The following is an 11,261-nucleotide window of genomic DNA, read 5'->3' as shown; positions in this document are numbered from 1 at the left end:
CAATAAGAAAAGTTCAAATTGCACGATCCCAAAAAACCATTGGAATTCTAGAAAGAAAATGTAAAATTTTTCTAATGTTATATATTTTTAAAGAAGCAATTTCTGATAATTTTTCCATTCTTTAAAATTTTCTTAAAGCATTTGAATCACAGATCACAGAAACTAAAGGGAGATATGGTTAGGGGGCGGGGCCGGTGTCGCAGCAATATGCCCAAAAAAAGAACACATGCTGTTTGTTGCATTCAGTTGACGTTCAACCGTCGGCCGGGTATTATTTGACAATGCCGCGTTGTTCCGTTAAAGTTTGTAAAAACCGAAGTGAAACCAGCAACTTTAAGTCAAATTCAATCACATACCATCGGTAAGTACTGAAAATTATACGATTTTCTTACTATAATTTCAAAAACAATATTACGTAGAGTGATTTCTTGGTTTCATTATGTGACAGAACGACAGTCACATTAATTTATGTAAATAGTTTACAATGCTTCTTCTGTATGTGACTCTATTCAAACGCGGAGTACGAATACCGCAATGTATAATGAAGATACTAAAGCTAACAAAAACGTTCGATCGTGTAGTACGGCCGCTGCAGCTGCTCGCGGTCGTTACTTGAGGATGCGCGTCGAGTGTGTCCATGTCGATAAGATTCGGATTTTTTATCGTATTATGTATTATTTTACAACCTTATTTTTATATCATAATGTATTACTATTAGCTTAATATCTGATTGTATTATTATTATTTGATAGGTACTCGAGCAATAATTGTATAGTGATTATTATTCATGGATTAAAAAAAAATCACTTAATTCATACTTATTTTACTTTACAATAAGTCAATAGGCAATGCTTTATGTACCTACTTCATCACCATGAATGCTACCATCAAGGTGTACATTTCTATTTTCTACCTAGTTACTGTATTGCCTATAAATTGTTTTAATTTTAACTTTTTTCATTTTATCGACAAGCAATCCCTATCGTAAACGCATATCTTGCGGCTGTGTGGTGCTGTATACGTACGTTACTTACAATCTAGTGTGCGAACGAATAGTCGCTCTCAAATTTTTGTGTGATGACACGCACACAACGCGAAGTATTGTTTTTATTTTGTTTACTGTTGTGTGCGTAAATTTGTTATGAGACACTGGTTTCGTACTCAACGCAAGCGATTGGCATCTCTCTAGATCTCTATGATTTTAATGCTATAAAACTTAACCTTAATAAATGTATGGAAATTTTGTGCAAATTTAAAATTATACCAAATAGATAATAAAATCCTTCCCATCATGTTATAAACTAACAATTTATGCGCTAAACGCGTCATGGCATTTCTTCATTGCGATAACGCACTGTGAGCGTTTTCATTGGAGAACACGAACACGTTGTGGCTGCGACCAGAACGCCCAATGAGCGTTTTCGGTCTTTGAGCGTAGCATACATAAAAAATCGACGTGTGGCACTCGGGGACTGCCGCGGTAAAGCTATTGCATACTATGCCTTCAGGCCACACCTCCGCCCGTCGGAGTGGGCAGCGTTAGGTTTTTTCGTTACGGAATTTCTCGATTCGGTCCCCGCGCTCAAGGCCCGCGATAGAAGCTATGCAATAGCTTAATATAATACTGTCCTTTGAAGCTTCACAATTTTTTTCGATTGATGGTTTTAACTTTATATTTTTTAATTATATCTACTTACCTACAGTGTCCAAATAACGTATATCATGTAATAAAGCTTTTATGTTCATCAATATTTGCATAGACAAAAGGCCTAAAATAAAATATGTACTCCGTTTTCTGTCAATTACTTTATCCGTATAGCAACTATTAACTTGCCTGTTTATCTGAAAATATAAAAAAAAATCATCCAGAAAGAAATTCAATATCAAGCTGGAGATAACTAAAGATTTTTTTTTTTAATTAACATCAAATATAAAATATCCATCTATCAATAATATAATTATTGAAATACTAGCTTCCGCCCGCGACTCCGTCCGCGCGGATGTCGGTCTTCGCGTGGATGGTCTCAATTTTGAGTAACTCTGACAATGACATCTTATAAATATCTATTGGACCCAAATACCTATAAACCTACGCAACATGTATTCGCGGTTCTACAGACGTTTTCACGTGATGCACATACAGACAGACAGACAGACAAAAATTTTTTTTAATCACATATTTGGGCTTGGTATCGATCCAGTCACACGATGCTATTTATATTTTCAATATTTTCAATGTACAGAATTGACTCTTCAGATTTATTATATGTAGGTATAGATTAGTTCCCATATATTCCCGGTACGTACCATCTATCTACATATTATATAAAAATGAAACCCGTTTTCCTTGATGACAGCATCACGTGTGAAGGGATAATTCTTTTATTAATATAATCCTTGAAGTACGAGCATTGTTCTTATGAAAAAAAAAAACATAGACATGTACCACAGGCGAAGCCGGGGCGGACCGCTAGTAGCAAATAAATGTCTCGAAATGTCAGGACATATAGAGAATCACCAACTTGTCCGTAAACGAGATCCCCACTGTGGGATATGGCAATTCACTTTTTATAAGTTTTTACTTTATATAACTTTTACCTTATCCAATTGAATTAAATCGTTTATCATAACGCCCTGCAGTCTGACTCCTCCCACGATGACCGGGTCAATGATGAACAGTGTTATCAGGAAGTCAACCGACCAGAACCACATCCACCTGTCACTCATATGGAAAGAACCGTATCTGATTACGTTGTACGCGAATCCAATATAGCAAACATCTAAAAGAAAATGCCACATGGTTGTCACATCTTTAAAATAACGATTCTTCTCTGCTTCTAATATTGTGTGCTAGCCTAATTATGCCCTTATCACAACGGCTATATTATAGCGTCATGATTTGTAATTATACAGATTTTTAAGCAAATTTTCTTGTCTAAAGCTCTGAAGCAAGGTGATGGTCTAAGATCGGAATATATAAGTCGAAATGCAACGGCGTCCAGGATTATCCCAGTCAACCCATTTTTAATACATTTTTTAATACACTAAATTTATTATAAAATTGGTCTCATTCTATTATCACGCCGTTGCATTTCGACTTATATTCGGATCTTAGACCATGACTTTAAGAACTTGTAGAGAAACAAACTTGTCTGTAGTCTAGACATAACTTAAAGGACTATCAGTTGAATACAATCGCGAGGAAATAAAATCAAAAGAGTGACATTTACTGAAAACCACTCCAATTAGGTATCCATAGAAAGCGCTATAAGTGCAGACGCTAACTCGATAGCCATCTCGGTCAGAGCGGATGCTGACAGGCGCCATCCCAAACACTCGCGCGATGCGGAACCACAGCGCGACCGTGCTGTTCACTACTACGCTCTTATTCATGTTTCCTGAAAGAAATCTCTTTCTCTAGTTAATCAATAAAGTAGCCTTTTTAATAAAAATATTATAAAGCTGAAGAGTTTGTTTGTTTGAACGCATTAATCTAGGGAACTACTGAAACTGATACTGAAAAATGATTTCGGTTTTAGATAGTCCGTTTATCGAGGAAGGCTATAAGGCTATTACGCTAAGACCAACAGGGCAATGCGGGTGAATCTGCGGAGCACAACTAGTATTTCATGCGTAGTTTAAAATTTTTCTACTTACAACCTTATATTACCAATCGTCAATACAAAATAAGGTCACAACTTATTTCTGTGTTTATTGAAGCACCAATCGTAACACATCAATCGTAATTACAACATAATCACCATCAGATACGAGATAGCTTTAAAGATTTAGCTTTTTGATTAATCATTGCAACCGACTATAAAAATGAAAATAATGTAAGAGTAGGTAGATTTTCATAATAATTATTGTATGACTTTCATGCTAAGCTTAATTATAGCGAGGTGGTTGATGCATCATTCTAATTATATTGCCTACATATTACAACTATAAATTTTCTATTTTTGTGTCATACAATTTCCTAGAAAGCTTTGCAATATTTTTTTTAATAATAGCTGACAGCTTTACAACAGAATAGCCAAATACGCTAATTTTGCGTTGTTATTTATGTATGTATACAATACTAGCTGTGCCCGCGACTTCGTCCGCGTGGAATAGCGACTGCATAGTAGTTACTACTTTACATACAATTATTTAGTAAACACGTACTACCATAAACAATTCATTGAATTGTTAATAGAATTTATTACTAATCTAAGCTTAACTTACGTACTTTCCGGAAATCCGGGGCATTTTCCGGGGATATCCGGAAAATGCCTGTAAAATATCTGGAAAATCCCCCGGAAAATGTGTGAAAATGTCCGGGAAATACCCGGAAAATATCCGGAAAATGCGTGAAAATGTTCGGGAAAAGCATGGAAAATGCCTGAAAAATCTCCGGAAAATGCCAGGGAAATGCTGGAAAATATCCGTAAAAAGCGTGGAAAAATGCCTGGAAAATCCCCGGAAAATGCCTGAGAGATGCTCAGAAAATGCCCGGAAAATATTCAAAAAATGCGTGAAAATGTCCGGAAAAGGCGTGGAAAATGCCTGGAAAATTCCCGGAAAATGTCTGGGAAATGCCTGGAAAATCCCCGGAAAATGCGTGAAAATGTCCGGAAAAAGCGTGGAAAATGCCTGGAAATCCCCGGAAAAATGTCAGGGAATGTCCGGAAAATGCTTGGGAAATGCCTGGAAAATGCCTGGGAAATATCTGGAAAATATCCGGAAAAAGCGTGGAAAATGCCTGGAAAATCCCCGGAAATTTTCTGGGAATTACCCAGAAAATTCCCGGAAAATATCTGGATAACGCGTGAAAATGTCCGGAAAAGCGTGGAAAATGCCTGGATAATCTCCGGAAAATGTCAGGGAAATGTCAGGAAAATGCCTGGAAAATATCTGGAAAATATCCGGAAAATGCGTGAAATGGTCCGGAAAAGGCGTGGAAAATGCCTGGAAAATCCCCGGAAAATGCGTGAGGAATTGCCCGGAAAATGCCCGGAATATATCCGGAAAATGCGTGAAAATGTCCGGAAAAAGCGTGGAAAATGCCACTTCAAATTTGCGAAGTAATTAAAGCAGACAACCAAAAAAAGAAAAAGAAAGCTAAAATCTTTCATATTACCTAAATGTGTATGGGATATTCATATTTCATATTATGTACTTAATGTATGGGAGGGTTTAAAGATATTTTTTTTTATATTTCTCGATTTATTTAAAAAAAAATGATTACGGCCATTATTAGGTTAAGTACTTTCGATATCAGTTTAAAGTTTTTTGTTATCTGTAATACTTACAAAAAAAAATCGCCTGTGCACACTGAACGATTACACCTTGTACATGAATGCCTTAGAAAATGTTCGCCGTGATTATTTAAATGATCATAATTTTTTTTAATTGACATGAATTAAACACTAAATGACAAAAAAAATTAACTACAGTTTTGGGTTCGGGATCAATTTAATAATTACACCTGTTAATATTTTTTTACATATTTTCATTGTATAAAATCGTAACATAAATTCCTTTATGTATTGTTCTATTAACACATAGATAATAATATCTTCCCAAGGTAGGTACTAAACTTTAATAAAAAAGTTGTTTTTGTTATTTATATCTAAAAAGAGTATTTATATTAGACAGAAATAAACATAAAATTTTTATAAGTTTTATGGAAGCTGAATGTAATGCAAATGGGGAAATATAAAAGTAAAATTAGGTATTTAAAATAAATAAATGAAACAACTACCAATTACAGAAAAACTTCTTTTTCGGTTGAAAATTGCTGGATCATGAGTATAATTCTTTATCTCTTACCTTGGGCAGTCTGGAAGAGATCGCTAGTAAGCGATAAGACCGCCTTATGTACATACCGTGTTAATCCATTTGGTATGATTCAGATTGTAAATATTTTACTTGGTGTGGTATGTATATTACCACACCAATTGATAAATAATATGTACTCTGATCCCAGTACGATCTGTACCGCGATAGCCATAACGATAATAAAACAATCAGATGACAGTAAAGCACGATTAAAAATCATACTTGTACAGTAGTTGTGAGTGCAATATTTACGTTTCAAAATAACATTTTTTTTTGGTACTAAAACGTAGGTAGACGGTCTCACGCACGCACGCTGATACGTGGTTGGCTGCCCCTTTTCTCATTCCCGAAAAATATCCTCTAAAATTACCCAAGATTCTTCCAATGATTGTACCATACGTTGGAAATTAACTTTAATCAATAATTGACCACGCGCCAGGATACTTATTTCTACTACATCCTCATGCAAATCGTTAATTTTTATGAACATTGAATCTGTAAATAAAAAAAAATGAAAAGATTACTTTACCTAATTTTATTAAAAAGCTACTAACAAATAAAATTCTATCAAGAACTAAAGTGACCTTCTTTGGGCGTTTAATATAGTCTTGTAAAAGTTATACATAAAAATAAAATTTCATCATTTTCTTATTTTGTCGTAACTTCAATTCTAATTAAAAACGTGAGTCTAACTATATAATTAATTAATAAAGAATAAATATAAAAGCTACAACTTACCTTTTGTGGGAACGCAAGAAGGATTTTTCTTCTTCTTCTTTTTTCCAAGTGGCAACTCCCGATCCTAGTGAGGACGGATTCTGCCAAAGGATTTTTTAAAATGTCACAATTAACTGTTAATAGTGTCTTGTTTGACATCAAATAATAAACATCTACCTTCACTTGTAAAATTTTATTTAGTATATTCACATAAAATATAAGCACCTGAAGTGGACTCTGGGAAGACATGGGTTAAAAAGTTAAATAAATAAGTACAATTAAAAACCCCACCAACATCATATTATTTAATTTTTAATTATAAATTTGCAAGAAGCGTTAAACATGCAAATTGATTTGATTTTAATGAAGTCTCATAGATGGCGCTGTTTCAAATTTGTCTTTATACTACTAAGATTCATTAAACTGTTTCTCTGCCAAAATTACGTAAGTAAATGACGTAGTTTTTATAGTGTAAAGCTAGATAATAGCGTGGCTTACCCAAAAACAACATTTAAACATGAGTCTTTAGATTGTACGCTGTGTAATACACGGAATACGTTAGAAAAATAAAGGTTCACAGCTCCTCCCCCGGAGGTGATAGCATGATAATGTGTATATAAAAGCCTCACCCGACCTGTTAGTAATATTCATGCAAAATTTGAAGTCAATCTATGCGGTACTTTTCGAGATTAGCTCGGACAAATATACAGACAAACAGACAAACAGACAAACCGACAAACAGACAAACAGACAAAAATTCTAAAAACTATGTTTTTGGCTTCTATATCGATTATAGATCATGGATTATGTATTCTTTTAAAAAAATATTCAATTTTATTATATGTATATATAGATAAGATATAGTTCTATTATTTTTAAAGGTTTACCTTGTAATGGGAATTCGGGAAACGAGGAGATATGGGTTATTTTTCTCTAAATACAAACAAATTATTTTATTCGTATCAAATATTTATTGCTATTTATAATATCTATTGAAATTTAATTAATAAACTTATAAGTTTATATTTATAAGTATAATATGAAGATACTATAATACAGATGTAGATTATTTATAGTTCGTAGTTCACTTAATACTCCTTTATTAATTCCTTAGTGCAAGAGTTACTTAATAATTTGTTAATATAATTTATTAGGTTTTGGACAAAGCTACCGTTCTGGCAGATCACCGAGTTCTTTTGTTAGCTTGTGAAAGTATTCGTACGCATCTTATACAGCGTGATTCCATAATTTGTAATAAAATGTTTTATGATAGTAAAATATTATTTGAGGAACTAAATAACATAGATTGGTCTGTAACAAAAAATATGTCCTGCCCTACAAACATTTACAATTTTATTCGATCCAACTTTAAATCTGCTTATGATAAATCTTGTAAATATAAAAAACAAATTAATATCAAAAAAGTTAAACAACCGTGGATTAAACAATATATGATAAAAATGTGCGATGAACGCGATAAATTATTTAATAAATGGAAAAAAGACACATCAAATAAATGCCTCAGAGTAAAATATAATAAAATCCGCAATAAAATTAATAAAATATTTGAAATTAAACGAAATAAATATTATGAAAATGAAATAAAAATGAATACAAAAAATCCCCGCAAACTCTGGCAAATCATAAATTCAATATGTGGTAGGGCTGCTCTGTCAATTGATGAATTTATTACCAATGCTTTTGATACAGAAAAAGAGACGTGCGCTGTCATCGCCAATAAATTTGCGAATGAATTCAGAAATGCAGTTAAAAAAATTTTACCTTCCTGTCCGAATAATCTTCTATATGATAATCATTACATCAGACCAACCAACGTTAGCTTCTATTTTAAAAAAGCCAACCCTAAAACTATAAAAAAGATTATTTTGAATCTTAATAGCCGAAAGGCGCCTGGTAGCGATGGCATTAGAGTAATAGACGTTAAAAGTATCTCAAGTAAAATAGCAACTGCCATTTCACATCTTATCAACACTAGTTTTCTGTCAGGAATATATCCTAATGAGTTGAAGCAAAGCTGCGTTCGTCCTATATATAAAAAAGGAAAACAAGCCGACGTAACCAACTATCGACCAATATCCCTTTTGTCGTCTATAGATAAAATCATTGAGAAATTTATAAGTGATCAAATACACTTGTTCTATTCTAAAAATAACGTAATCTGTAATAATCAATATGGTTTTCAACCACGTAAAAGCACCACTTCTCTTCTTTCAGATTTTTCGGACACCGTGAACATTCACCTGGATAACAAAAAACATGTTTTAGCTCTTTTCATAGACTTTTCTAGGGCTTTTGACACCTTAAATCATAAGTGCCTTATGACAAAGTTAGAGTCCTCTGGGATCAGGGGTCCTATGTTAAAATGGTGCGAAAACTACGTCAATGATCGATCTTTCTACGTAAAAATCGACGATTCTGTGAGTCGTGTGTTACCTGTTACTGAAGGAACAGCCCAAGGGTCGGTGATCGGTCCCCTCCATTTTATCACTTACGTAAATGACATGAATAACGTTCTTAAGCACTGCACTTCCTACCAATATGCGGATGATACTTGTTTGCTAGTTGCAAATCATAATGTTGAAAATGCGCTTGTTAACCTACAACAGGATTTTGATCGTATAAATAAATGGTGCCACGATAATGGTCTTGTTCTTAATGCAGATAAAACCAAATTAGTACATATTCGCTCTCCGTACAATAAAAAATTGTTCGATGCAAACAATGTGATAGTAGCTCATAATCATTATTGTTTGCATCAACATAATGTGCGTAATTGTAATTGTCCTAAAATCGAAACTGTAAGTAGTCACACGTATCTGGGACTTATAATTGACAGTAAGTTTAACTGGCAGCCACATATCAGCTCTGTTTGTGATCGACTCCGAGCTATTCTAGCTAATATAAAAATTATTAAAAATAAAATGCCTTTCAAAATTTTGCTAATGATATATAACGCCCTAGTCAATAATGTTATAAGCTACGGTATAAGTAGCTACGCCCGAACCTTTAAAAGCTATTTGAAGAACATTGAATCACTACAACTAAGAATATTAAAACAAATAGTATCTCCTAAGATAAAAACATTATGTAAAAATAGTAATGAAAATCTCTTTCACCATTGTAAAGTTTTGCCGGTAGAATCTTTGTTCCATTACACTATATTAAAAGAACAATTCTTTAACTTTGACCTGCAGAAAAAAGTTGATAACGTAATCATTACCCGTCAACAAACCAACCAACGCTTAATCATTCCAAAAATAACTAACATTTACGGTAAAAGAACAACTCGTTATTTAGTTCCTCAATTATTAAATAATCTTGATTTGAACTTTAAAAAAACCATAAATAATAATAATGTTAAATCTAAATTAAAATTGCATTTTGTAAACAACCTGTATAATGTGGCATAATTATTGTATCTAACTTGTCGCGAGCACACGAGCACGCTGTGCATTGAATTTTGTCGTGGATGGATTGCTTTGCATGCCGGACAAATCTTCGTGGTTTTTGGCATGTTCAATTATAAAGTATTTTTTTCTTTTATTGATAAATAAATAAATAAAATAAATAAAGCTGGCGAAGCCGCGGGCGGTAAGCTAGTTATAGTATATTTATAGATTTTTAAACAGGTATTCCACGAAATGGTCGATGTTTTTCTCCTAAATCTATTCGTTCATACACTTTGTATTTTAAAATTGATTACTTATAAGAATTTTTAACATTCAAAGTTGTAGTTCGTAAATTGAAGGCCTATTTGCTTGTTATTAAAAAAGAGTAAATGAACAATGCGTGTCTTTATTCAATCTGGGCATCAAAATGTGTCCTTACTTGTACGTACATTTCTCTGTGGTGCACAAAAGAGTATTTTTGTTTGTTTGTTTGTTGTTCTTTATATTATAATATTAAGAAATTAATATATTTTTCTGTCAGACAAATCGACTAACGATTTTCTTTTTGTTGTTGATAATCTTTTCTTTGTTTACAAATGCGTAGCAACGCATTTGTAAACACCCTATCTCTGCTCTATTAAATTCATGGGCAATGATGATCGTTTACAGACGAACCAACAGTTCGGTTGCCGGCTCCAAGTAATACAATAAACTCACACTATTATTATGAAGAATGTTATGTTATGTAAACACAATATTGAAAAAAAATACCAGTGATTTTTGCATGTTATTTTTTCAATATTGTTTTATACACTTCTGTATATTTTTCCTGAAGTTTACAGTCGTTTTGGTTGTATTTATTCTTAATAATTAATTATTGTATTTCTACTTTTAATGAGAGATGATAGATATATAGATCAAAGGAGAGCATAATATTATGAAACAATTGAATTCCTTCAGCGCATACTTCAGTTACAAAACCGCGTTCAAGGAAACTACACCTTGTTTCTGTTATCCTGGTACTACTTCTTACGCGACATCAAAAACAATAATATGAATTATTAATTATTTAAAATGGGTACGTATTTTAATGAATAATGATTTTATATTTAACTAGTTTTCCGCCCGCGGCTTCTCCCGCGTTTTCAAAGAAAAACCCGTATAGTTCCCGTTCTCGTGGGAGTACCGAAATAAAAATCATCCTATGTGTTAATTTTCTAAGTTTCCCTCTATATTTGTGCTAAATTTCATAGCATCCGTTCCATAGTATCTGCGTGAAAGAGTAACAAACATACACATCCATCCTCACAA

The sequence above is a fragment of the Colias croceus genome, chromosome 19, assembly GCF_905220415.1.
Source record: "Colias croceus chromosome 19, ilColCroc2.1".
In the NCBI taxonomy this organism is placed as follows: domain Eukaryota; kingdom Metazoa; phylum Arthropoda; class Insecta; order Lepidoptera; family Pieridae; genus Colias; species Colias croceus.
This window is presented reverse-complemented; position numbering follows the sequence as displayed.